Source organism: Zootoca vivipara, chromosome 3, assembly GCF_963506605.1.
Source record: "Zootoca vivipara chromosome 3, rZooViv1.1, whole genome shotgun sequence".
NCBI lineage: Eukaryota > Metazoa > Chordata > Lepidosauria > Squamata > Lacertidae > Zootoca > Zootoca vivipara.
The window spans coordinates 6,945,128-6,968,504 of NC_083278.1; the positions used below are offsets into that span (position 1 = coordinate 6,945,128).

General features: G+C 43.6%; 1 long non-coding RNA gene across 3 annotated transcripts; it reads right to left on the reverse strand.

Moving 5' to 3' along the window:
* Window positions 1-320: 320 nt before the first annotated feature.
* On the reverse strand, window positions 321-13,745 carry LOC132591874 (uncharacterized). 3 transcript variants are annotated; one of them, XR_009557284.1, is made up of 4 exons: window positions 13,318-13,745; window positions 11,395-11,539; window positions 6,377-6,704; window positions 321-722 (listed from the first exon to the last, which is right to left on the reverse strand). It is a non-coding gene; the product is annotated as an uncharacterized LOC132591874 (long non-coding RNA). The 3 variants fall into 3 exon arrangements; XR_009557283.1 differs by lacking the exon at window positions 11,395-11,539 and having other exon boundaries at window positions 6,377-6,545; XR_009557282.1 differs by lacking the exon at window positions 11,395-11,539.
* Window positions 13,746-23,377: the final 9,632 nt, after the last annotated feature.

Sequence of the window (23,377 nt, forward strand, 5' to 3'; positions counted from 1 at the left end):
AGCTACCTACCTGAAGTTTTTGGTTTAAGAAGGCGTCTATATTGAAGTTTAGGTAATATGTTATTCATTTAATTTTGTTGTTGTTGTTGTTGTTGTTGTTTAGTCTTTTAGTCGTGTCCGACTCTTTGTGACCCCATGGACCAGAGCACACCAGGTACTCGTGTCTTCCACTGCCTCCCGCAGTTTGGTCAAACTCATGTTGGTAGCCATTTAATTATAGTTATTTAATTGATTGATCTGTTAAAAGCATAATAATAATAATAATAATAATAATAATAATAATAATAATAAAAAATATTATTATTATTATTATTATTATTATTATTATTATTATTACCCCGCCCATCTGGCTGGCTTACAACAGAAAAATGAAATAAAATAATTAAACATTAAAAGCCTCCCTAAACAAGGCTGCATACAATTCTAATTATTTTATAGGTTATCCAACATGCTACATGCTCCATGCTCCATCCAAGTATGAAAGAGACATTGCAGCTCAAAGACACAGTTAGGTGAACTCACTCAAGGCAGGGGCACAGCAGGCCAGGTAAGGCAGGGTCTGGCTAGAGTCCTGAGGCCAGGTGACATTTGGGTCCCAGGCCTGAGGTTTCCAACTCCTGCCTTTGTAGACTTCTTGCTGCGCTTCGCATGGGGTTTTGTTCCTGTGGCTTCATATTCTTAAAAGGATTCTTCTTGCTTTCTAGTGATCAACATTTAACTTGCTGGAATGTATAATAGGAAATGCAACATGAAAACTGCAATTCAACCAAAATCAAGTACTTCCTTCCTAAAACAATGTTGACAATCAATCAATCATCAAATACATTTTAGAAAATGAAAGCCTGGTGTGTTTCCTACACCACGGATGTCCACGATTGTAATTATTTATTGCAATTCCTTCCCACTGTAATTAATTCCAGAAATATTTATTATTATAAACTAGTAATTCATTAAGTTGATGCCAATATGGAATTCTTTGGGAGCATTGTTGTGATCTGATGGGAACATATACGGTGGGGTCACTTCTCACAGTATGATTTTTCACAAGCCCCTTTAGTAGACCTGTGCTGCGTGCTGATTAAAATGGTAAGGTTTGAAATGCATGTGCATTTTTAAAGGTTTGCATTCATCATGAAAACATGGTGGAACTGGAAACTGGTCTGAGCTCCATAACAGATGGTTCCTTGATGTACACAAGGAATGCAAAATGTCATAGTTTAAGACAATCCCTTTTCTGGGTTTTTTTTTGGGGGGGGGTGTTGGTTTTTTGTTTTAAAATGAGGTACTGGTGTACATAACTTGACAGCGGTGCTGTGGGTGCCAGAACAACATGACTGTCCTGAAAAGCACTGGTTTAGGAGTGGGTCTGTAACAATACTCATTGAAATATTTCCTTGTGAAAGAGACCTTATTGATTACAACATAGCTTTGAAAATTGTGTGATTGTGTAGATCATTTTAAATCAGGGCTAAGCAAACTTTTTCAGCAGGGGGGTCAGTCATAGCTGCCAAGTCTCCCGTTTTCCCCGGGAAACCCCCATTTTTCCAGCTGTCCCCAGCCGAAAAAACAGATTTTTTTTTTGTTTTTTCCCGGTTTATTCTGGCATGGCAGCCATTTTGGAACTGGGCGGAGCATGCTCAGAAGTGACTTTTGATGCTGCTCTGCCCAGTTCCAAAATGGCTGCAGCGCGACTTCTGGTGCGGCGACCATTTTGGAACTGGGCAGAGCAGCATCAAAAGTCACTTCTGAGCATGCTCCGCCCAGTTCCAAAATGGCTGTCGCGCGACTTCCGGTATGCTACTTCCGGTCCGGTCCCTTATTTTTCAGAGAGGAACTTGGCAGGTATGGGGCCGGTCCACTGTCTTTCAGACCTTAGGGGGGCTATATTGGGGTGTGTGTGTGTGAATGAATTCTATGCTCCACAAATAACCCTGAGATGCATTTTAAATAAAAGCACGCATTCTACTCATGTAAAAACATGCTGATTCCCAGACCGTCTGCGGGCCAGATTGAGAAGGTGATTGGGGCAGATCCGGCCCCCGGGCCTTAGTTTGCCTACCCACATTTTAAATAGGCTCAAATCTGAAAATAACTCTTTGAGAGATTTTGGCTTTAATTCTATGCACTCTTTCTTACCTGGAAGTAAGTCCCAGTGAACTCTGAGGGGCTTATCTGTAAGTATACAAATCCAGGACTGTGCTGTTTATTTAATTTTCAGTAGGGATTGGGGGGTGGGGGTTGATTCAGTTCATATTTAAAGGTGAATCTGTAAAATTCACACTTTCTGAAACAAAAAGTGAAGCAAACACGCTATCCTTTGAATGTTGCACTAAATGCTGAATTTTCAAGAGGATTCGTTTTTCTTTTTTTTAAGTATGAAATCGCTGCAGAAATGTGGAATTTAAGGTTGGATGAAAGAGCTGAGAGGACCAAGATTGACAATACCTCCATCCCACGTTTATTTTTTAATAATCACATATTTGTTTATAAAACAGAATCAAAACTTGCGTTTCCACTTTGCTTTGGGAAGAATTTTTTACTCTTTATTTATTTTTTTTATTTGCTCCATTTTCTGGAGTTTCTGTGTCACCCTGTGTATAGCTAATAAAATCTCCTCACACGAGCTGGCTCCGCACCCTTTCGGATTCTCTCTGTCACTGTGTCTCAATAAGGTGGTGGGGAAAAACATTTTGAAACATGTCGAGTATTTCACAAAGTTTAAGACCTTCAGATAAAAGAAATTGTAAAAACTATGTACAAGGGTTTCATGGAGTGTCTAGTACTTCTAAATTTGATTTGCTCTTTAAAATGTGTTTATTGTTTCTTCAAATATGCAGCCCACAAACCTGGATTCTGTAGAAGCACTAAAGTGAGGAAGACAGTCTCCTCTGATGCAATGACTTCCAGAGGAACTGGGAGGCAGGTATAGTATTTCCAAGGGTGAACAGTTATTAAAAGTTATTAAAGTTATTAAAAATCTAGCTTTAATCCAAAATAGATTTTACTGTTAATAATAAATATTAGACAAATGCCTTGTGGGGGGATTAACCTACCTCCAACCACATTGGTTCAGAACTAATGCAGTTTCTGAAGGAATAATTGATATTATATAATCATAACATCCACTTTATGTCATCCAAGTGACACTTACATTCTCCCACTAACCAGCTTAACATCATTGGTTAATACACCACTTGGTTAATAACATTTTAGTAACAGGAATATATAATGAAATAGAACATCAGATTTTTATGAGAAAGGCCTAGAAGGAAGGGTGGGGGGCATAGCTGCCAAGTTTTCCCTTTTTGCGCGAGGAAGCCTATTCAGCATAAGGGAATTTCCCTTAAAAAAAGGGAGAACTTGGCAGCTATGGTGGGGGGTTTGACAGTGATAGTGGTGTTAGAAGACTCAAAAGTCAGCATTTCCCATCATATGCTCATACAAAAAACATTTAGGTTGCAGTCCTATAACAACCTAACTCTGTATCTGCTTTCTAGTTGGTAGTTCTTGGGGTTCTAGTAAAAAACCATGTGCATTTGATAAGCTGCATCTGATATACAGCCTGATCCTATGGACAGACTTTAGCTGCTGGAGTTGGACTTTAGCCCAACAACTAGGCTGCTGCAGCTGAATCCTGTGCCTGATAAATGCTTCAAGTGCATTATTCCCATAAAGGTAAAGGTACCCCTGACCCAGGTGGCGCTGTGGGTTAAACCACTGAGCCTGGGGCTTGCTGATCAGAAGGTTGGCAGTTCGAATCCCTGCAACGGGGTGAGCTCCCGTTGCTCGGTCCCAGCTCCTGCCCACCTAGCAGTTCGAAAGCACATCAAGGTGCAAGTAGATGAATAGGGACCGCTCTGGCGGGAAGGTAAACGGCGTTTCCGTGCGCTGCTCTGGTTCGCCAGAAGCAGCTTTGTCATGCTGGCCACATGACCCGGAAGCTGTCTGCGGGCAAACGCCGGCTCCCTCAGCCTATAGAGCGAGATGAGCGCCGCAACCCCAGAGTTGGACACGACTGGACCTGATGGTCAGGGGCCCCTTTAGCTTTACCCCTGACCTAGGTCCAGTCGTGGATGACTCTGGGGTTGCACACTCATCTCACTCTATAGGCCGAGGGAGCCGGTGTTTGTCCACAGACAGCTTCCGGGTCATGTGGCCAGCATGACTAAACCTCTTCTGGCAAACCAGAGCAGCACACAGAAATGCCATTTACCTTCCCACCGGAGCAGTACCTATTTATCTACTTGCACTTTGACATGCTTTCAAACTGCTAGGTGGGCAGGAGCTGGGACCGAACAACGGGAGCTCACCCCGTTGCAGGGATTCGAACCGCCGACCTTCTGATCGGCAAGCCCTAGGCTCAGTGGTTTAACCCACAGCACCACCTGATGACATAAATAGGGCCCACCCCTTTTGTGCTAGCATCCTACACTTTTAGAAAAGCCCTTGGAGTGTTGTGCAAGAAGTAAAAGACGGTGCAGGGGACCAACTTCTGGACTTAACCTTCTGGTGGTGTTTGTGTGTGTGTGATAAATTGCCCTTGTGCTGCACTTTTATTAATTCATTTGACTCCGAATCGTCAATAGCTCATTTTTAAACTGACTTCCCCCCCCACAAGTGTTGACATGTGTGTTGTATTTCCCATAAGGAAGGCAATGCAGCGCTCTTATGTCTATTTACATCTATGGACTTATTTACTGTGGATTTTTTTCAAGGGAATTGTAAATGTTAAAGGTGCTCAACATGATGATGCTTAGAATTGTATTTCCTCGGTGATAAAGCTTTCACTAAACAGGTTATGCATGCCATCTTCCATGCAGACAAGAGATGATTCACTCTGGAAGATATGGCCTGAATTCTCGATGATTTATATCTCAAAACTGCAGGAATTAACTCCACAGTTGCTTCGCGCCCCCCCCCCCCCAAATGTGTCATTTTAGCAAATGCAGTACACACTTTAATGTACCGCACAAACAGTGCACTTTTAAAACATGGCCTTGCTTCATTCCCCTCACTCCTGCTGTTGCACAAAACACCCTGAAATCACAGACTGACTTTTCTTTTCTTTCATTCTGAAATTTCAGCAGGTAATTTTTTATTTAAAAAAAGTTAAGAAGTTATTGCTGCTTTTTTTAAGAATCAGCAGTGAATGCTCTCTAAATTAAAACAGAGCAGTGTATCGCAGCAATAATTTTGTAACAAAGAATGTTGGTGTTTATTCTGGGTAAAAGTGTTCTTTTTAATTACAGTAGAGTGAATTTATCACCACAGAGTGAGTTTATCTGTAATGTTATATTACACTCACAAATGTTTGGGAACCCTACAGTATGTGCACACAAGTCTTAATTCAGAGGGGAACTATGCTAGTGATGGAGAAATAGGCCAGTTCCCGTTTCATCTCTGTTTCTCATTTTTCCTGTCTTCGGTTCTTCACATTTATAGGCCTCATATTAGCAATGTTATACAAAACATCTCTGGATATAGCTGCTTCCTTATATGTGCAAGGGGAGAAATGAAGCACTTGAAGCACCCTTATATGATAGAGAAATAGATCTGAAACGTGCTCCATAACAATAAGCCTGGCAAAAGACGTAGGCCCTGATCTATCTGTGTTGGTCAACAGTTCGTTGTGAAAAGATCTATCTGTGTTGGTCAACAGTTCGTTGTGAAAAGAGGAATAGGAAGAAAAGCCAAATTGTGTCCTCCCTAACCATAGGGCACATGTTGCGGTGCGACCTGGCAATCAGACCCTGTGTTGTGGGTGGGAACATTGGGATGGCCACAACACCCTATTGGAGGTCCCTCAATCCTGGGTGCAGTTTGACCATTGGGATGTCAGTCAAGTCGATCGAGGGACCTCCATTTAAGCCCATGCACGTGTCCCTGAGCTTCCTCTTTGGGGCTCAGTGCATTGGAACACCTGCCCACCTCTCCCTATATTTAGGGCTTGCGCTTGACCTTGCTATGCCGTCGTGTGTGTCGTCTGTCATTGGGACAGGGGCACAGCGGGAATTTCCCCCACTTGGCTGATTGGCTGGTGCCACTTGGGTTTCGCCTGCCGCGTAGCAAATCATCACAACTTGTAAGGTTGTGGATATGCTCTGGTTCAGGTGGTAGGGTTAGCAGAGCGCTCTGGCCATCCCTATGTAATGAGTAGTCTGCTAAAGGAATCCATGGACTCACTGGTTGGTCTTCCCTGTGGGGGTTGTGCCCTGAGCCTGTGTCCAGGGGACATCTGGGTGGAGGACTAGCAGGGCTCCTGCTTTCCACTGTCCCAGGTGTTCACCTGGGGCTGACCTACGGTTGATGCCCTGGGTCAGTGATACCTGCAAGGGTGCAGGGAGCTATTCAAACCAGAGCCTATGCAATCACTCACTTGATTGTAATCAATGAAGTTGTGTCCTAACTTCTGCCAAAAACCAAACCAAAAATTTGAGTCTGTCTGCGTAGGTTTCCAGTTCATCTTCCTCAAGCCTCCTTTCACATGTGCAGGACCCCCTGGCTAGATGGTTTTGGGGGTGTTTTTTTGTTGTTTTTTGTTCTTCCTGCAATTAGAAACAGGGATGATTTCATTGGGGATGATTTCATATCCATCTGCATAGGTCTTCTAGTGCTATAATTGACTGAGAAATCATCACAGAAAATCCCATTAGCCATCATTCCATCGCAGGATACAGTCACTTGGCTGGAAAACAAACACTCACCTAAAATGAAAGGAAAACAATGAAAGTGGAATTTGAAATCTCAAAAGGCATCTCTGTGTTTCCTGACAATTTTCTTGCTGAGTTTCGAATATTAAAACCCTCCCAGTTGTTAAATAAAGAATGATGAGAAAAAGCATGCATTTTAATTTCCACTGGGAATATGTGTGGGGTGAGACAATTGCGTTATTACTTTCGTTTTGAAATGCGCACTCGGTGCTGTAATGTGTGGGAGACAGGTGGCGGCGAACAAATAAGCTGGAACAATGAAGTATACCTTGAAAAACAGTGCTGTTTGGGGTTTCACATAACTTACTTAAAAAGACAAGCCCTTTACTAAGTGCAAAAATCTCAGTGATCCTGGTTCTGAATGTATTTGCTTTTCTTTAGGAAAGCTTTCCAGAAAATATTGCATCCAGATTGGTAACAATACTTTGAGCCATGCAACACACTTCTAAGAATTTTGAAACAAAACTAACACAGCAACCCTAACCCCACATATGTGGTAGTAAGCCCCATTAAATTCAGTGGGGGTTAGTTCTTAGTAGAAATGGTTAGCGGGCACGGTGAGTCCCACTGAGTTCAATGGACATTACTACTAGAATCATAGAATCATAGAGTTGGAAGAGACCACAAGGGCCATCCAGTCCAACCCCCTGCCAAGCAGGAAACACCATCAAAGCATTCTTGACATATGCCTGTCAAGCCTCTGCTTAAAGACCTCCAAAGAAGGAGACTCCACCACACTCCTTGGTAGCAAATTCCACTGCCGAACAGCTCTTACTGTCAGGAAGTTCTTCCTAATGTTTAGGTGGAATCTTCTTTCTTGAAGTTTGAATCCATTGCTCCATGTCCGCTTCTCTGGAGCAGCAGAAAACAACCTTTCTCCCTCCTCCATATGACATCCTTTCATATATTTGAACATGGCTATCATATCACCCCTTAACCTTCTCTTCTCCAGGCTAAACATACCCAGCTCCCTAAGCTGTTCCTCATAAGGCATCGTTTCCAGGCCTTTGACCATTTTGGTTGCCCTCTTCTGGAAACGTTCCAGCTTGTACTACTACTACTACTACTACTACTACTACTACAATGAGCCAAGATTCAAATGGCTGGACAGCTAGTTTCACACATCCAATGGGGTTTTAAGCTTATGTTCATATTTTTTTTTAAAAAAAAAAGCAGCTTTCTGTACCACATAGCACACCTGTTTTGAAACTGAGTGGGCTTTCGAAATGACCCTGTCTGTTTTGGTGTGCTCCTGCAGAAAATGTTTCCCAATATTTTTACAATTTTATTATTATTAAGCATTAAAAGTTTTCACTTGGTAGTTTCCTCATAGCACATTCACGTAATATCCACCTGTGCAGCTATTGTTTTATTCTGTTTGTCTTTTGAATGCAGCTGTTATTGATCCTGGTTTTTTTCAGATTTTTGGAAACACTCTGTGATATGGCATAGGAGCTTGTTGCGAGAAAAGGTTTTTAAAATGCCCTTGGGCACACCTAAAATAGTTCTTTAGATCCCTGGCCATTGTAAAATGTTGTCAACTTAATTGATATCCCTTTGAAAACTTGAACAATGGGGCAGTCCACTGACCTGGGCTTTAAAACCAGCTGGTGCTTGTTAAATATGTAGGAAAACTAGCTAGATCTCAAAGCTTCAGCATAGAAATATTGGACATAAAATGGAACTCAAACACTGTCAGCTCTTATACCCTATTGAAATTTTCATGGTTGATTGAGAATGAAAATATGGAATTGTGAAAGGTGGGACCATTCCTCTTTAGGCAAATGTGGTTCTGATCATCATTATCAAATACTAGTCATGAAGCCCGTTAAATTAACGGGTGCTAGAACAGACGTGTTGCTCTAGCAACCTCGGGGACATGCGCAGAGCTGACATTGCTCGCCCGCCGCCACTTGTAACGGCCGCTGCCGCTTAGAAGTAAGTCCACACAAGAAGTAAACGGCCTTGCGAGTGCGCCTGCGTGGAGACAGAGCGCGCTCGCTCGTGAGCATGGGGCTATCTCGCACGTCCTCTGGATTCTCTCGCGAGAGCTGCTCCGAATGCCGAGAGGCTGAGCTCCCTTACACGCCGGCCAACGCGCTCCGTCTCTGCGCTCCAAGTCCCAACGGCTGTCCGTGGGGCACATGCGCAGTAGCGCAATCCCACGGACACAGGGACTGGACGCAGAGACTCTTGGACTTTATTATAGAGGATGAAATTGATATGAAATTATTCCAAATTGGGTCTACTGGAGACATCAGATATCCTCAAAGGGCCAAAATATGTGATTATTTTCTTTGGTGTATTAATTTGTTCCGTTCAAAATGCTTGACTAAGCATTCTTATAACTAACTTAGTTTGGGAACACAGCAGAAAATGGCCGCCGTCTCAGCTCTTGGCATGGGATGCAATGCCCCTTCCCCCCAAATATTAAAAAAAAAATATCTAGAGCCAGGATCACTGGCACTGTTTGTTGAAGTGCTGGTTGCGGTCCCAGCTGCGCCTGCCATCTTCACTGTGCGCCTGGAACTTTGACTGATGCTTCAAATGGCCTTGCACTTGGCTGCTTGACCCCAGCCATTAATTCTTTCTAAAGGGAGGGGGAGCATCCCTTCCTGCTGCTGCCTCAAAATATGGGATGGGGAGCAGCATGACCAGGGTGGCAGCAGGGGTGGCCAAAATTCTGTGGCAGCTATATACGCTGCACAATGTGTTCACCTCACTCACGCGCCTGAACTCTCCACATATGATATTGGGAGGAATGTACACACCATGGGCAACTGTGTCTAGCATACTATTCAACGCAAAATTTATATCCTGCCTTCCCGGGGGAAATCAGACTTGTCTACATGGGGTTCCCAGGCAGTCTTCCATCCAGGCACTAACCAGACACAGACCTGCTTAGCTTTAGCAGAGTTGACGCCTGCTGTGCCTTTCAACCATGCCCTGGGCCCATATTTACTTTCAGCTCTCATCTGTCTCTTGCCCCCATCTCCATTTTAACTGCTCACTGGCTATGTTTCATGTTAACACTGAACTGTTTAATGTTGAACTGTTGGAATTGATGTGGCTTTTTCTTCTTCTTCTTCTCTGCACTGGGGCTGCTTCTTCAGCAAAGTAAAAGGAGTTTCAGTGTGAGTCAGTCATTCAGTCATTCAGGTTTTTTTTCACCCCTTAAAAACCAAAAGGCTAAAAGGGTTACTCAGATTTGGAAGAAAACCCCGCCAGAAGCACTTCTTTGTTATTTGGACTGAGAAGAAAGTGGAGCCCTACCCTCCTGGCTACCTTAAGCCAATTTCTTGGCTCCTACCAAAGACAGTTTGCAGTGGCATGTCCCTCTTTCTTCCAACTCTCTCAGGGGATTTTTGCTTTAATGCAGGCATCCCCAAACTGCGGCCCTCCAGATGTTTTGGCCTACAACTCCCATGATCCCTAGCTAACAGGATCAGTGATCGGGGAAGGTGGGAATTGTAGTCCAAAACATCTGGAGGGCCAAAGTTTGGGGGTGCCTGCTTTAATGCCTGTGTTGTCTGTCCATAGCTGCCAAGTCTCCCGTATCCCCCGGGAAATCCCTGTTTTTCCAGCTGTTCCTAGCTGAAAAAATGGATTTTTTTTGTTTTCCCCCGGTTTATTCTGGCGCGGCGGCCATTTTGAAACTGGGCGGAGCATGCTCAGAAGTGACCTTTGATGCTGCTCTGCCCAGTTCCAAAATGGCAGCAGCGCTACTTCCGGTCTGCTACTTCCGGCCCGGTCCCTTATTTCTCGGACAGCAACTTGGCAGGTATGTGTCTGTCATGTGAGAATACATTTTTTTGTAGAGTCCAAAATGTGTGGACTCTTACCAGTTGCAAATCCCTGGGGTTGTTAATGGTTAGAAATGTGTGACTATGCGTGTGGATGCTCTGAAGTACATCTTATGAACTGTACCAAACCAAAAGCTCTAAGGTAAAGTTGAAAAGAAGTTTGAAGAGAGAGTTCAAGAGGACGCAAAACAGTGAAGAGGTGCTCACGGATGCTGTGAGGCTGGCAGAAGCTTCTGGAATGCTGGGACCAGGTCTTCTCGGAGTTGAGTTGCTTGGGAATGAAGCCCAGAGCAGATGGTTGACTCTATCAAAGGCTAAATACTGGCACAAGACCTGATCTGTACCAAACCAAACGTACTACAAAGCAGATGTATAACGTATAAACAAACTCTATCCTGCTAGGGAGTATTCTGAGATGCTGAATGCATGTGCAAGTATACATAATGCTGTGAAAGATTATTTACAATGGCCAGCAGTATCTCTTCCACTTATCTCTTATTGTTTTTCATAACTAAGTATAACCAGTTCATTTTTAGAGCCCCTCAGAAATAAATACACAGAGAAACCCAGTTAACCTTTGTTAAATTTAACTTTTAAAATATTCATTTGAAACATTGAATGTGTTTTGTATAAAACTCTGTGCTTCAGAGACCTAATGTAAACTCTGTTGCAGCAAGTATGATATCTTTTGAGGCATTTATGATGCCTCCTGAGTCCTCATCATGTTGTTGACTTAAACCCTTTTTCTTTTCTTTTTTTGGTCTGGGGTCCTTTCCTTTCAGCTATTTCCTGAAGTGAAAAAGGATTTTTAAGCTTACTTTAAAAGTCCTTAGTTTAGCAAAATAAACAGTCAGTCAACTCAATTCTTGATACTTTCCTACCTCCTTGAAGTATTTGGGGGGTAATAAATCTTCTCTCTGACAAGTCTCTGATGATCCATTACATTCATGCATCATTGTGACAATGCTGGTGACGTAACAGAGCATTGTCTACTGAATAAGCTGCTCTTCTTCTTCTTATACTTAACTTTAAAAAAAAGAGGGTTGGAAGAATGTTATATCCCAGTAAGGAATCTCTCTGCGTGTATATACCAGCAAACTTTACACGCACACAAATATTTGTTTCTTAAGTCTTTCAGATTTTGCTTTATAATTCTTAAAACTTTGGTGCCTGCTAATGTTGAAAGCAGGTTTCCTCATGAGAAGAGAAGACTCCCTGGAAAAGACCCTGATGTTGGGAAAGATTGAGGGCACTAGGAGAAGGGGACGACAGAGGATGAGGTGGTTGGACAGTGTTCTCGAAGCCACCAACATGAGTCTGACCAAACCGCGGGAGGCAGTGGAAGACAGGAGTGCCTGGCGTGCTATGGTCCATGGGGTCATGAAGAGTCGGACATGACTAAATGACTAAACAACAACAATGTTGAAAGCAGCCTTCTGCCCTGCATTCTACAGCAATCCCTAGATCAAATAGGATAACAATTATTTGACAGAACACCCCGTGCATCAGATGCAAACAGTAAAAATATATGAAAGCCTTCCTGACAACTTCACAAACCATACTTGGCTTGTTCCTTTCAGTAGGCTATGGTTAAGACTGACCAGTTTGTTACATTGCCATTGCTACATCGCCATTAGTCATCTCCTCACAGGTGCACATGAGCCCAAAGGTCACCTAGGCTCATTCTCATAATGATAACCCTCCACAGTCTGGAGGACATCTTAGTTATCACCAGATAGTGGCCACCATTTTCACCATAGAAAAACTGTTTTCAGTGGAGCCCAGCAATGGAAGCGTACAGCTGTGTTGAGGCAGCACCGAGTGTTGAGTGTTTGCGCCCCTAACAATATTGAGCCCGGGGCAACCACCACTGTGGTCTCTCCACAAGTTGTGCCACTGAGATTCAGAAAACATTGGTGAAATGTATCCCCATGAAATTTGCAGTGTGGTTTTGACTCACCTTTCATCTATCCAAAATTTGACCCCAAAATTCTCATAGGATACCTTTCAGTTCAGCAAAACTATATAGTTTCCAAAAAAATCAGTATGGTGTTTTTCTCAAAGTGACACAGGAAGTATTGCCAGACTGTGCTGTATTCCTTCAGGGTGGAAGCTTTTTGAGAACTCTTTGAATTTATTTACTACTAAGCCCATATTTAGCCATCATGTTGATATACAAATGCCACCTATTTCATATACACAGTTTCATGTAATTAACATATTAATAACACATGTAGATTGGCAATAATATGCTTCTCCGACAATAGAAGAGATCCTTTCGGAGCACATTTTGAAATTGTTTCCATCAATTAAGAATTTGATGTAGCCTGTGAAATACCTGTAGCAATGTGTTTGCACAATCATTACCAATCATTATTAATATTTAGTTTGGACTTTGGTTTTAACATGCTTTCTTTTTTCTGATTCCTCTACCCTGTGCCAGAATAAACCAGGGGGAAACAAAAAAATCCATTTTTTCGGCTGGGAACAGCTGGAAAAACGGGGATTTCCCGGGGAATACGGGAGACTTGGCAGCTATGCTGCAAACACGCAGCATGATGCTATAATGTTTATTCAAAAGTGAATCCCCAAAGAAGTGGCTATGAAATTACATGAGAAGTGCTAGGAACATGCTTTAAAAATAAAACAAAATTGGGGAGTCTTATGTGGGCCATATAAGTATCCTAATGTTTGCATGTAACTCTCAAGCCACTTGCTACGAACTCCTGCCTTTCTTAAGCTAATAAATCAGTATCCCAACAGTCACCAGAGTAAATTGTAAAAAAAAAAAAAAGTAAACTTACATCTGACCATTTGCTTTCATGCAGCAGGACAAAGCACCAAACTGGGTTACATTCCAAAGGCATCCTTTGCAATCAGTAGTTTACTTGAAGTTACTTGTTTAAATCCTCAACGAAATCCCAGTTATGATCAACTGTGTGAGGTCTGAGAACTGCTTTTGAATAGACCTTAGAAAGATTGCAGAATATGTCTTCTGAAAAGCCTAACAGTTCTGCGTATCACACTGATCCTAATTATTTTGATTGAGGGTCACAAAAGTACATACAGTTACCAGGGCACATGAACATTTTGTTCTTGCTAGAGAAACAATGTGATCTACAGTTTTCTGGCAAACCAGATTGTTTCGTTGTAGTAGCTGTTTGGAACTTTGATACTGTTTAGAACAAAATTATCTTGAGTTTAAGTCTGTACCCAACAGAAAATGAACAAGGGTGGGGGTTTTTTTTGTTAATTTTTTTTTAAAAAACCCATTGTAGATGAATACTATAAAAAAAAACTATTTTCAAATTAGCACACTTCAAAATAACTTGGATAGAAATTGCTCCTTTAAGACTTTTCCTGCAAGGTACAGAAAACTTGTTAAGATCTCCCTATCTGTACACTACTGCTGGGGTTACTACTCTTAACTACGTTGGTTCAAAAACTACCACATCCCAAACAACAGGAGAGTGTTAGGTAGCCCATTTTTGTAGGCTGTCTAGCAGGATAGTCTGCTAGAAATTTTCAGGAACAGGGTGGGGGTTAAAAAAATGTAAGACCCTGCTACGAGGTTGAGATAAATGGATTGTGACAATGCAATCAGCTCACAACACAATTGAGACTAAATGCAAACTATTTGTAATTATCAGGAGCCTTAAAGTAATAAACAGAACAAAAAAACAAAAACCATACTCAATTATGAGTAGGATCAGTTTGTGTCAACTTTACGATGATTTAAAAGTCTGCTGTCTGGATCTGCAACTTACTCATCTGTAAAACTATTTAAAGAGGTCTTTGACAACCAGTTGAGCTTGTGGGTTTCTCCCACACACACACACACACCCATTTTCTCAATATTTATTGTAAAAACGAAGCCCTTGTCTGGACTGAGAGATGATCTATCTCAGACAGAAGCTTAACAAACCCTCCCAGATGAAGCAGGCCAAAGATGGAGTTGCCTCATTTAACTAAAATGAGACATTTCCTTGAACCTAGCCTCTCCTTAGGAATTTCTAGCTAGGTTTGGCCATTTTGATATAGGGGGCACTGCAACCTAATCCTCATTACCCGAAAGAGGGTACCCAAAAGTTACCCAAAAGTTTGGCTATGCCAAACTTGGAAACATTATCTGTATTTGATGTGGAAATGATCTACAGTCAGCCAACATAGAGGAAGGAGCAATAAGAATGCTTCTTCTATTACCTGGATCCCAGCATCATTACATGCGACCACAGCTCATTATCTTCCTTATTATACCTGTGATATAAAATGACCCTGGATGACACCAAGGTGGCACACAACTGGAAATGCCAGTTCTCTAATGCCAAATATGGCAACCGTCCTGGACTAGAATTTTTGGATTAGTTCCTGATCCTCTTCGCAAAATGTTTCCTTCCCTGTAGAGGGCAAGCTGGAAAGATCAATTCAACATGCTGTGTGTATGTTTGTGTGCGTGTGTGTGTGCTGTTTGGGGAGGGCAAAAAATAATAATGAGAGGCCAGTACTCATATCTTGATAAATGTGCCATAGATGCCAGCACAAAACCTAGGCAGCAAAAACAGAGATGCCTGTACTACATAACAGTGAGTACCATGATGAGTGCTTTGTGGGGACTGTAGTAGGAGGTGGGGATTTCGACCTTTACCTTGTGCCTGATGATTCCTACTCACCTTTTGTTAATTACTCTTCGTACTTTGAGTTAATTATGGGTATGCTTTTGTCGAGGAGGTATGCTGTTTGTGGAATGCTCCCCCAGGGAGGTTTGCCTGGCGCCTTCATTATAATTTTTTTATATATAATGCTGATTAATATTCTACAGGCTTCTAAATGTGTCTGTGGGAAGGGGGTGGGGTTATTGTTTTGCTGTTTTGTCATAGTTATTTACTTGTTTTTTATCCTGTGTTTGATGCTGTAAACCGCCCTGAGATCTTATGATGAAGAACGGTATACCACTCTCACACACATAGATATGGAGGTGTTGACAAGAACCTGTGAAGTTCATCTGTTAGCTTACTTGCCCCATCAAACGTTCCTTTTTTAAAATAAAAAGTGTGCTTTTAATTTATACACACATATATATGTAAGTACAATCAACTGTTTGACCGTTAGAGCTTTGTACAAGGTTCTTTTCAACCACTTGACTAGATACTTCTCAGTTTCTTCCCTTCCTGGCTTCCAACAGGCATGTTTGCTTTGTTTTTCAGTATAATTCAGTAATAGGCCCAAGCCATTTTTCTGCCTGAGGCAAGGCTTGGCACCACTGCACCCTGCAGAGTCTGGTTCATTTTTTTCAAACACATCACATGCAGACCCTCCAAGTGTCCCCATATTCCATGGATGTCCCTGATTTAGAGAAGCCATCCTGGTTTCTGATTTGATCCTAGAATGTCCCACTTTTCCTTAGGGTTTCCCTATTTTCATTGGAGAAATGTTGGAAGGTATGGAGTTATCTGACCCCTGAACCATCTGAAGGCATTCCTGTATAGGGAAGTTTTTTTAATGTTTCATGTTTTATTATGTTTTTATATTTGCGTGTTCAGACCCGGAGAGCTCCCCCCTAAATAAATTCACACTTGATTCAAATTTTGGTTTGGTTTTTGGCAGACTTTAGGCCACAACTTTATTGATTACAGAAAGTGAGTGGTTGCATAGGCTCTGGTTCGACTCGCTCCCTGCACCCTTGCAGGTAGCGCTGACCCAGGGCACACCATAGGTCAGCCAAGGGTGAACACCTGGACAGGCAGAAAGCTGGGAACAGGCTATGTCCACCACCCAGATGCCCCCCTGGACTCAGGCACGGGCACAACCCCCTCACAGGGGTTGACCAAACCATTTGAGTCCCTGGATTCCTTTAACGGAATATTCTTCACATAGGCATGGCAAGAGCGTTCCCCCATCCCTATCACCAGAACCAGAGCCTATCTGCAACCTTACAAGTTGTGACGATTTGCTACGCAGCAGGCAAAACCCAAATGGCAACAGCCAATCAGCCAAGTGGGGGAAATTCATGCCGTGCCCCTGTCCCAATGACAGACGACACACAATGGCATAGCAAGGTCAAGCACAACAAATCCCTAAAAGTAGGGAGAGGTGGGCGGGCGTTCCGAATGCATGCACCGAAAGAGGAAGCTCTGGGTCACATGCATGGGCATATATAGGTCCCTCGATCTGTTTGGACTGCACCCCATTGGCCAGATTGAACCCAACATCGAGGGACCTATCAATCGGGTGTTGTGGCTGACCAATCTTACCCACCCACAACACAGGAGGTCAGTCTCCAGGTCTCACCGCAACACGTGCCCTCTTTGAGGGAGGACACGATGTCACGGTCCGGGGTGTTTACGAGCAAAGTCCCAGCAAGGAGCGTCGGGACCGGGCACAAACGTCCAAAGAGCAGAGGTCCAAGGGTCAAGAAGCACAAGGGAAGAAGTCACAGTCCAAAGGTCAAAGCACAAAGTCACAGTCCGAGGGTCTAAGCACAAAGTCACAGTCCGAGGGTAAAGGCACGAAATCACAGTCAAAAGGTAAGGAGGCACACAGCGAGGCAGAGTGTGTGTTGCTGTGGCAAAGAGCTGAGGGGAAATGCTGGCCTTATATCCCCTGCCGACTCTTGCCACCAGGTGCAGTGAATACCAAGTGGCCTCACCTGTGCGGCCACGCCCTGCCTCTCCCGAACAAGCCAAAGAAGATCCCAGTCCTGCAAAGCCCTGCTGGTCCCAGAGCCCGGCTCCTGCACAAACTCCTAACACACAATATGTTGGAAGCTGCCCAGAGTGGCTAGGGCAACCCAGTAAAATGTGTGAGGTATAAATAGTAAAAATATCATTCTGGAATGGGGCGGCCCTATTTTCATCAGAGAATGCTAGAGGATATACACAAGTAGCAATCCACAAACAAATATCAGTTACCACTCATGGTTTGTTTGGAGCCAATGAACCACAAATCCAGGTCTTGGCAAGGCACAGTAAGGGAAGCGGGGAACAATATGGGAACTTTTGAGCAGTAGGAACCAGTATTATGGTGCTTTTTCACATTAAACAACAGCAACAGTTTGCTTTAAACTATGGTTTAATATTTGTGAATCACATCCCTGTGTTCCTCTGCTGGTGTGGTGAAACGAATCAAATCTACATACACAGAACCCCTAAAGGCTTGAGGCTCAAGCCCAGCTTTGCTCATATGCAGATTTATTAACAGAACTTCTGGATTTTGCTTCTATAAAACAGATCTGGAAACATTTCTGAGTTTACACAATAGACTGTTTTTATTCACTTAAATTATGCTTTGTTTGGTGGCTTTTAAAAAGAAATTTATTCTACTTAACTCAAGCCAAGAACACTTCAGCTGAACAGCATGGGTTCCTTTGAACATGCACATGCAGGAAGACAAGAACAAAACAAAACAAAAATCCTGTACCTTCCCACTCTGGTTGCGTTTACATCAATATTCGCTGCATTTCCAGTGCACTCCGTCCACTAGAGTTTGAAGCTGGCTTCACATTATATTAGCCACAATTTATCTGTGGCTTGAGAACTGCTCCCCATTGATGTGTTTAACCTCAAATGAGCTTCCAGAAAATGGAAGGTGTGATTAAACTGTGGTGTGAACAGTTTAGGAGGCTTTTGCGTATGTGCAGGTGATTACCACTTCACTGAGTTGGAGTTTGGCATGGGGCAGCGAATCATCAGGTGAAGGCAGTCGTGAACAGAAACAGAAGAAAGCAATTTGGAAATGCAACAGATGCAAAATGGCCCCACAGCATTCCAAGACTCACGTGAACATACCCTTAGATTCCTGTGACTGTGCCAATATAACAGTACAGTGGTACTTCTACTTACGAATTTACTGCGTTCCGAACACACATTTGTAAGTCGAAAAAAAAAATTTTGTAAGTCGAATCCCATAGGAATGCGTAGGGAGAAAAAATTCGTAAGTAGAAGCAACCCTATCTAAAAATTCGTAAGTAGAAAAAATCCTATCTAAACTGCATCCAAGATGGCGGACGGAGCTCCATTCGTAAGTAGAAACATTCGTAAGTAAGTAGAGGTACCACTGTAATAGGTAAAGGTAAAGGGGCCCCTGACCATCAGGTCCAGTCGTGTCCGACTCTGGGGTTGCGGCGCTCATCTCGCTCTATAGGCCAAGGGAGCCGGCGTTTGTCCGCAGACAGCTTCCGGGTCATGTGGCCAGCATGACAAAGCTGCTTCTGGCAAACCAGAGCAGCGCACGGAAACACCATTTACCTTCCCGCCGGAGCGATCCCTATTTATCTACTTGCACTTTGATGTGCTTTCGAACTGCTAGGTGGGCAGGAGCTGGGACCGAGCAATGGGAGCTCACCCCGTTGCAGGGATTCGAACCGCCGACCTTCTGATCAGCAAGCCCTAGACTCTGTGGTTTAACCCACAGCGCCACAATAGGCTTTGGTAAATGGAAGTTGGGGGGGAACACGCACCCCCCCTTTCCTCAGAGTTGAGCTGAATTCTGTATAGAAGAGCTGTGAACAAAAAGCACTGGGACATCATTAAGTGTAGAAACATAGGACGCCAATAACCAGAGCACAGCTAGTGGAGCCACATCTGAAGCTGCAAAGTACGCTAGCACCTTGTGAGCATTGTTTAAGAAAGAGTTAATCTGCCAATTTTGTTTCCTTCTTGCTTGCTTGCTTGCTCCCTCCCTACACACACACACACACACACACACACACACACACACACACACACTTTCTGGCTCTAATTTAAACAAGTTGCAAATGCGTAAGTTATGATATATGCATAGGGTTTTGCATTAAGTTTGCAATGTCAGGTTTGTTTATAAAAATCGTATTTTTAACCACTTGCCTGGAGGCACTGTTCTGGGGAGCCGTGAGCAGCAAGCTGATTTTTAAAGAGGCCGTTTTCTTTCTCCATGAACTTAGAATGGAGATTTCAGAGTTCTGGATGGCGTGCTTACTTTAAAACGTCTCAGTACGCCACAAATTTGCAATTACGTTTATTTACTTAGCAGCAGGGAATTGACTTGCTTTAGATGATTGGCGCATGACCCCTCACATACCTCAGAGAAGTTGGCAAGGTCCCCTTTACCTCTCATGGGGAAAATTGCTTTCCAACAGTTTGGAGGCCTGTTTACAATAGGGTTCCCCCCCCCTCTCTCCTCCTATTGTGCAATGTTAACATCCTCCATAAACCTAATAGTCACACAGTAGTTAATAAAGGGCAGAAAGTTTTATGGTCTCTCCCATAGTTGTTAAATTATTGCTACTGTAATTTACTCCAGCCAGGTAATTTTGGGGAAATAAGGGGCATTGTATTCTTGCAAACTGAAGAAAGACAGACCCTTGGTAACTGTAAGTTTATAGTGTCATTGCACCGTGCTCTGTTGAGCTGAGTTATAAATGCTTTACCATCTCAACAAATTGAAGGGACATATTTTGAGATGATTTGGCTAGGATTGCCCTTCCGCAAGTTCAGTGTTACGATTACTGAAGAAACTCCCAGACCAAAATTGCTACCTTTCTCCCGACCCTGCTTCTGTACCGGCAGCCGGATGAATTGAAACAATTAAGCAGGAGAAACTTCTCCTGGCACAGAAATAAGGCGTTGGGGAGTATGTGTCACCTGTGACATAATGTGGTGTCACATGGCTGGTAAAGACTGACAGATCAGTACTAGTGTAAAAAGATAGGGATTCTGTAAAACATTCATCTCTGTGTTCATCTGAAAGCAAAATGAAATAGCTTTGGTGTTGGTGTTGTTTAGTCGTTTAGTCATGTCCGACTCTTCGTGACCCCATGGACCATAGCACGCCAGGCACTCCTGTCTTGCACTGCCTCCCGCAGTTTGGTCAAACTCATGTTGGTAGCTTCGAGAACACTGTCCAACCATCTCGTCCTCTGTCGTCCCCTTCTCCTAGTGCCCTCAATCTCTCCCAACATCAGGGTCTTTTCCAAGGATTCTTCTCTTCTCATGAGGTGGCCAAAGTATTGGAGCCTCAGCTTCAGGATCTGTCCTTCCAGTGAGCACTCAGGGCTGATTTCCTTAAGAATGGATAGGTTTGATCTTCTTGCAGTCCATGGGACTCTCAAGAGTCTCCTGCAGCACCATAATAGCTTTGGTGTACAGTCCGGTAAATTTCCAAAACAAAACAGAAATCAAAGTTGATAGAACCAATTTTGGCTACACACACACACACACACGGCTATCACCAGCACAATCCTATGTATGTTTACTCAGATATAAACCTCAGGGAAATGTGTATAGGATTGCAGTCTAAAAAATGTTTTTGTCTACAGCGACTACTTAAAACATCATATTTAGCATTCAACAAACAATTGGGGGGGGGCAAACATTTTCTGGGGAATACCTATTTCCTTAACAAGCATACTTTTTAAACAAATGCTATAGCTGTGGAACCTTCAATTCAGAAAGGGGATGGATAGGGTAGACATGATTTTCCCTGCAGAAACAGAACTATTAATATGTAGAAAGAGCAGAAGAGTTTTCTTCTTCTTTTGAATTCTCTGCTATTCTTTTGATTCTCCAAAGAGCTATTAGTCGATGCTTTCCCCATAACACAATATTTGTCTTCTATTTCGCAAAGAACTTACCATTATAAATGTTGTTCATTTGAATCTAAGGTGCTGGGAGAAAGGTTTCACCAGTCAGAGCAGTTAGCATCAAGCCCCAACTGCGCTGCACTCCTGTCTGTTAGAAAAGACTTGAGTGGCAGTCCTAATAACCTGTTTCTACATATAGTTCTCATGGGAAAGTACAAGCTGTCATAATTCCTGGCCACTTGTAAGGAGAATGACCTACCGAGAACAACCACTAAAGCTGAACATCCAATAAATTAAGGCTCCGTTGCCTTCGTTTATTTTTATGAGTGTCCTAGAAAGAAATCTCGCCAAACTTTCCACCTTGTATGCAACACGCAGGGTGACAAATAGGCATGCATGCCCTCTGAGGACTGCCTGAGACTTTACAAATATCCTGTACATAAAGCACTTCTGTGTTGGGAGGGGGGGAAGCACGATGAGCGCATGCAGATTGCATGTGGTGGCTTGACATACGTGCACCCAACAGACATGCTTCGCCTTGAGAACCTGTTAGCAACTGCTCCCTTTCAATGCATGTACACACAGCAGAAGAGAGATGTGGGTGATAATCAAAAGTGATGGCCAACAACCACTCAGAACTGCACAGAGGGCTGAGGGTTTCCCCTGGCATTGCACAGTGGCACTGGGGCTTGTGGTTGCGTGCCGAGGCACCAAGATATCCCCCCAATAACTCACACCAAACGCGTAATTTTAGTTTAAGGTTTTTGGCATTGAATTTGGCCACAACTTTATTAAAATACAAATAATAATGTGAGTGGTTGCTTAGGCATTGGTTCCCCAGCCATCTGTCCACTGCCTGGGACAGATCTGACTCCCTCTAACCTAGTAGGGGAGCCACTAAGTAAGCACCCCCTGAGAGAGGACGGGGCAGGGGGCACAAGCCCTTCTTCTCGTCCTCCCCCCAGATGCTCCCCGAGGCTCATGCACGGCCTGTCCCCTAGCGGGGTTAAACAGACAAACATGTGGAACCCCAGGATTCCTTTAACGGAATACTTCTATATGGCAGCAGCAATCAATGAGGGTCAGGCCCAGCCAAAATCCGTACCCCTCGTCCATTTTATTTGAACCAATGCCTAACCTCAACCTTACGAGTTGTGACTAATTGCAGCGTAGTAGGCAAAAACCACCTGGCACCAGCCAATCAGCCAAGTGGCAAAATTCCTACCAGGCCCCTGAATACCGGCGACCCCATGACAGGCGCCACAAGGTCAGTGCAAAGGGCCTAAACATAGCGGAGGGCGGGCAGGAGATTTGATGTGAGCAGCAAAGAGGTGGCACAAACCGCTCAGTATGCATATATATATTGCCAGAGCTGTCAATCAAGCAATTGCAACATGCTAAATTCCCCAGCAACAACCATTCCAGATTACCAGAGGTCATCCAAACTGACCCGCCCACCCAGGCCCTGGGATATCTTGTTAGCCCTTCCGCAACCCATGTTCTATCCTATGGACAGAACCTGCTCGAGAGACAATGGAGTGTGCCTCCTGGGGTGAACTCAAACCACTGCATTAGCAGCCCCAAAGTGACATCCCCACCCCCCACCCCGCTCACTGATGCAGTCCAAAGGAAAGCAGAGCAATACGTTTGGCACCCGCTGGGCTGCAGAGTTGCCAGAAGGAGGCATACAAGGAACTACCCAACCATCTTAGGGACTCCACACCGGATCTGTGTAGGGTTCACTCCTTGTTTTTTTTTTTTCTCCCGACGCTGTTGCACAAGGCAGCAGTGGTTTAGGACCAGAGTTTTCCTTCTGCTAGATCAGGGGTAGGCAACCTAAGTCCCGGGGGCCAGATGCGGCCCAATGGCCTTCTAAATCCGGCCCATGGACAGTCCAGGAATCAGCGTGTTTTGACATGAGTAGAATGTGTCCTTTTGTTTAAAATGCATCTCTGGGTTATTTGTGGGGCATAGGAATTCGTTCATTCCCCCCAAAATATATATATACAGTATATAGTTCGGCCCCCCACAAGGTCTGAGGGACAGTGGACCGGCCCCCTGCTGAAAATGTTTGCTGACCCCTGCTTGAAACACTATACTGCTACTTGACTCTGACTGTTTCAAACTTTGTTGGGTGCTTTCTCCCGCTGGAGAGTGTGCAAAATCCTTGGAATTTGTTCATTATTTTTTTCAAAATATAGTCCAGCCCACCACATGGTCTGAGAGACGGTGGACCAGCCCACGGCTGAAAAAGGTTACTGACCCCTGTGCTTTATGGCTGGTTGAGTGAGCTTCACAGCTCAGTGGGA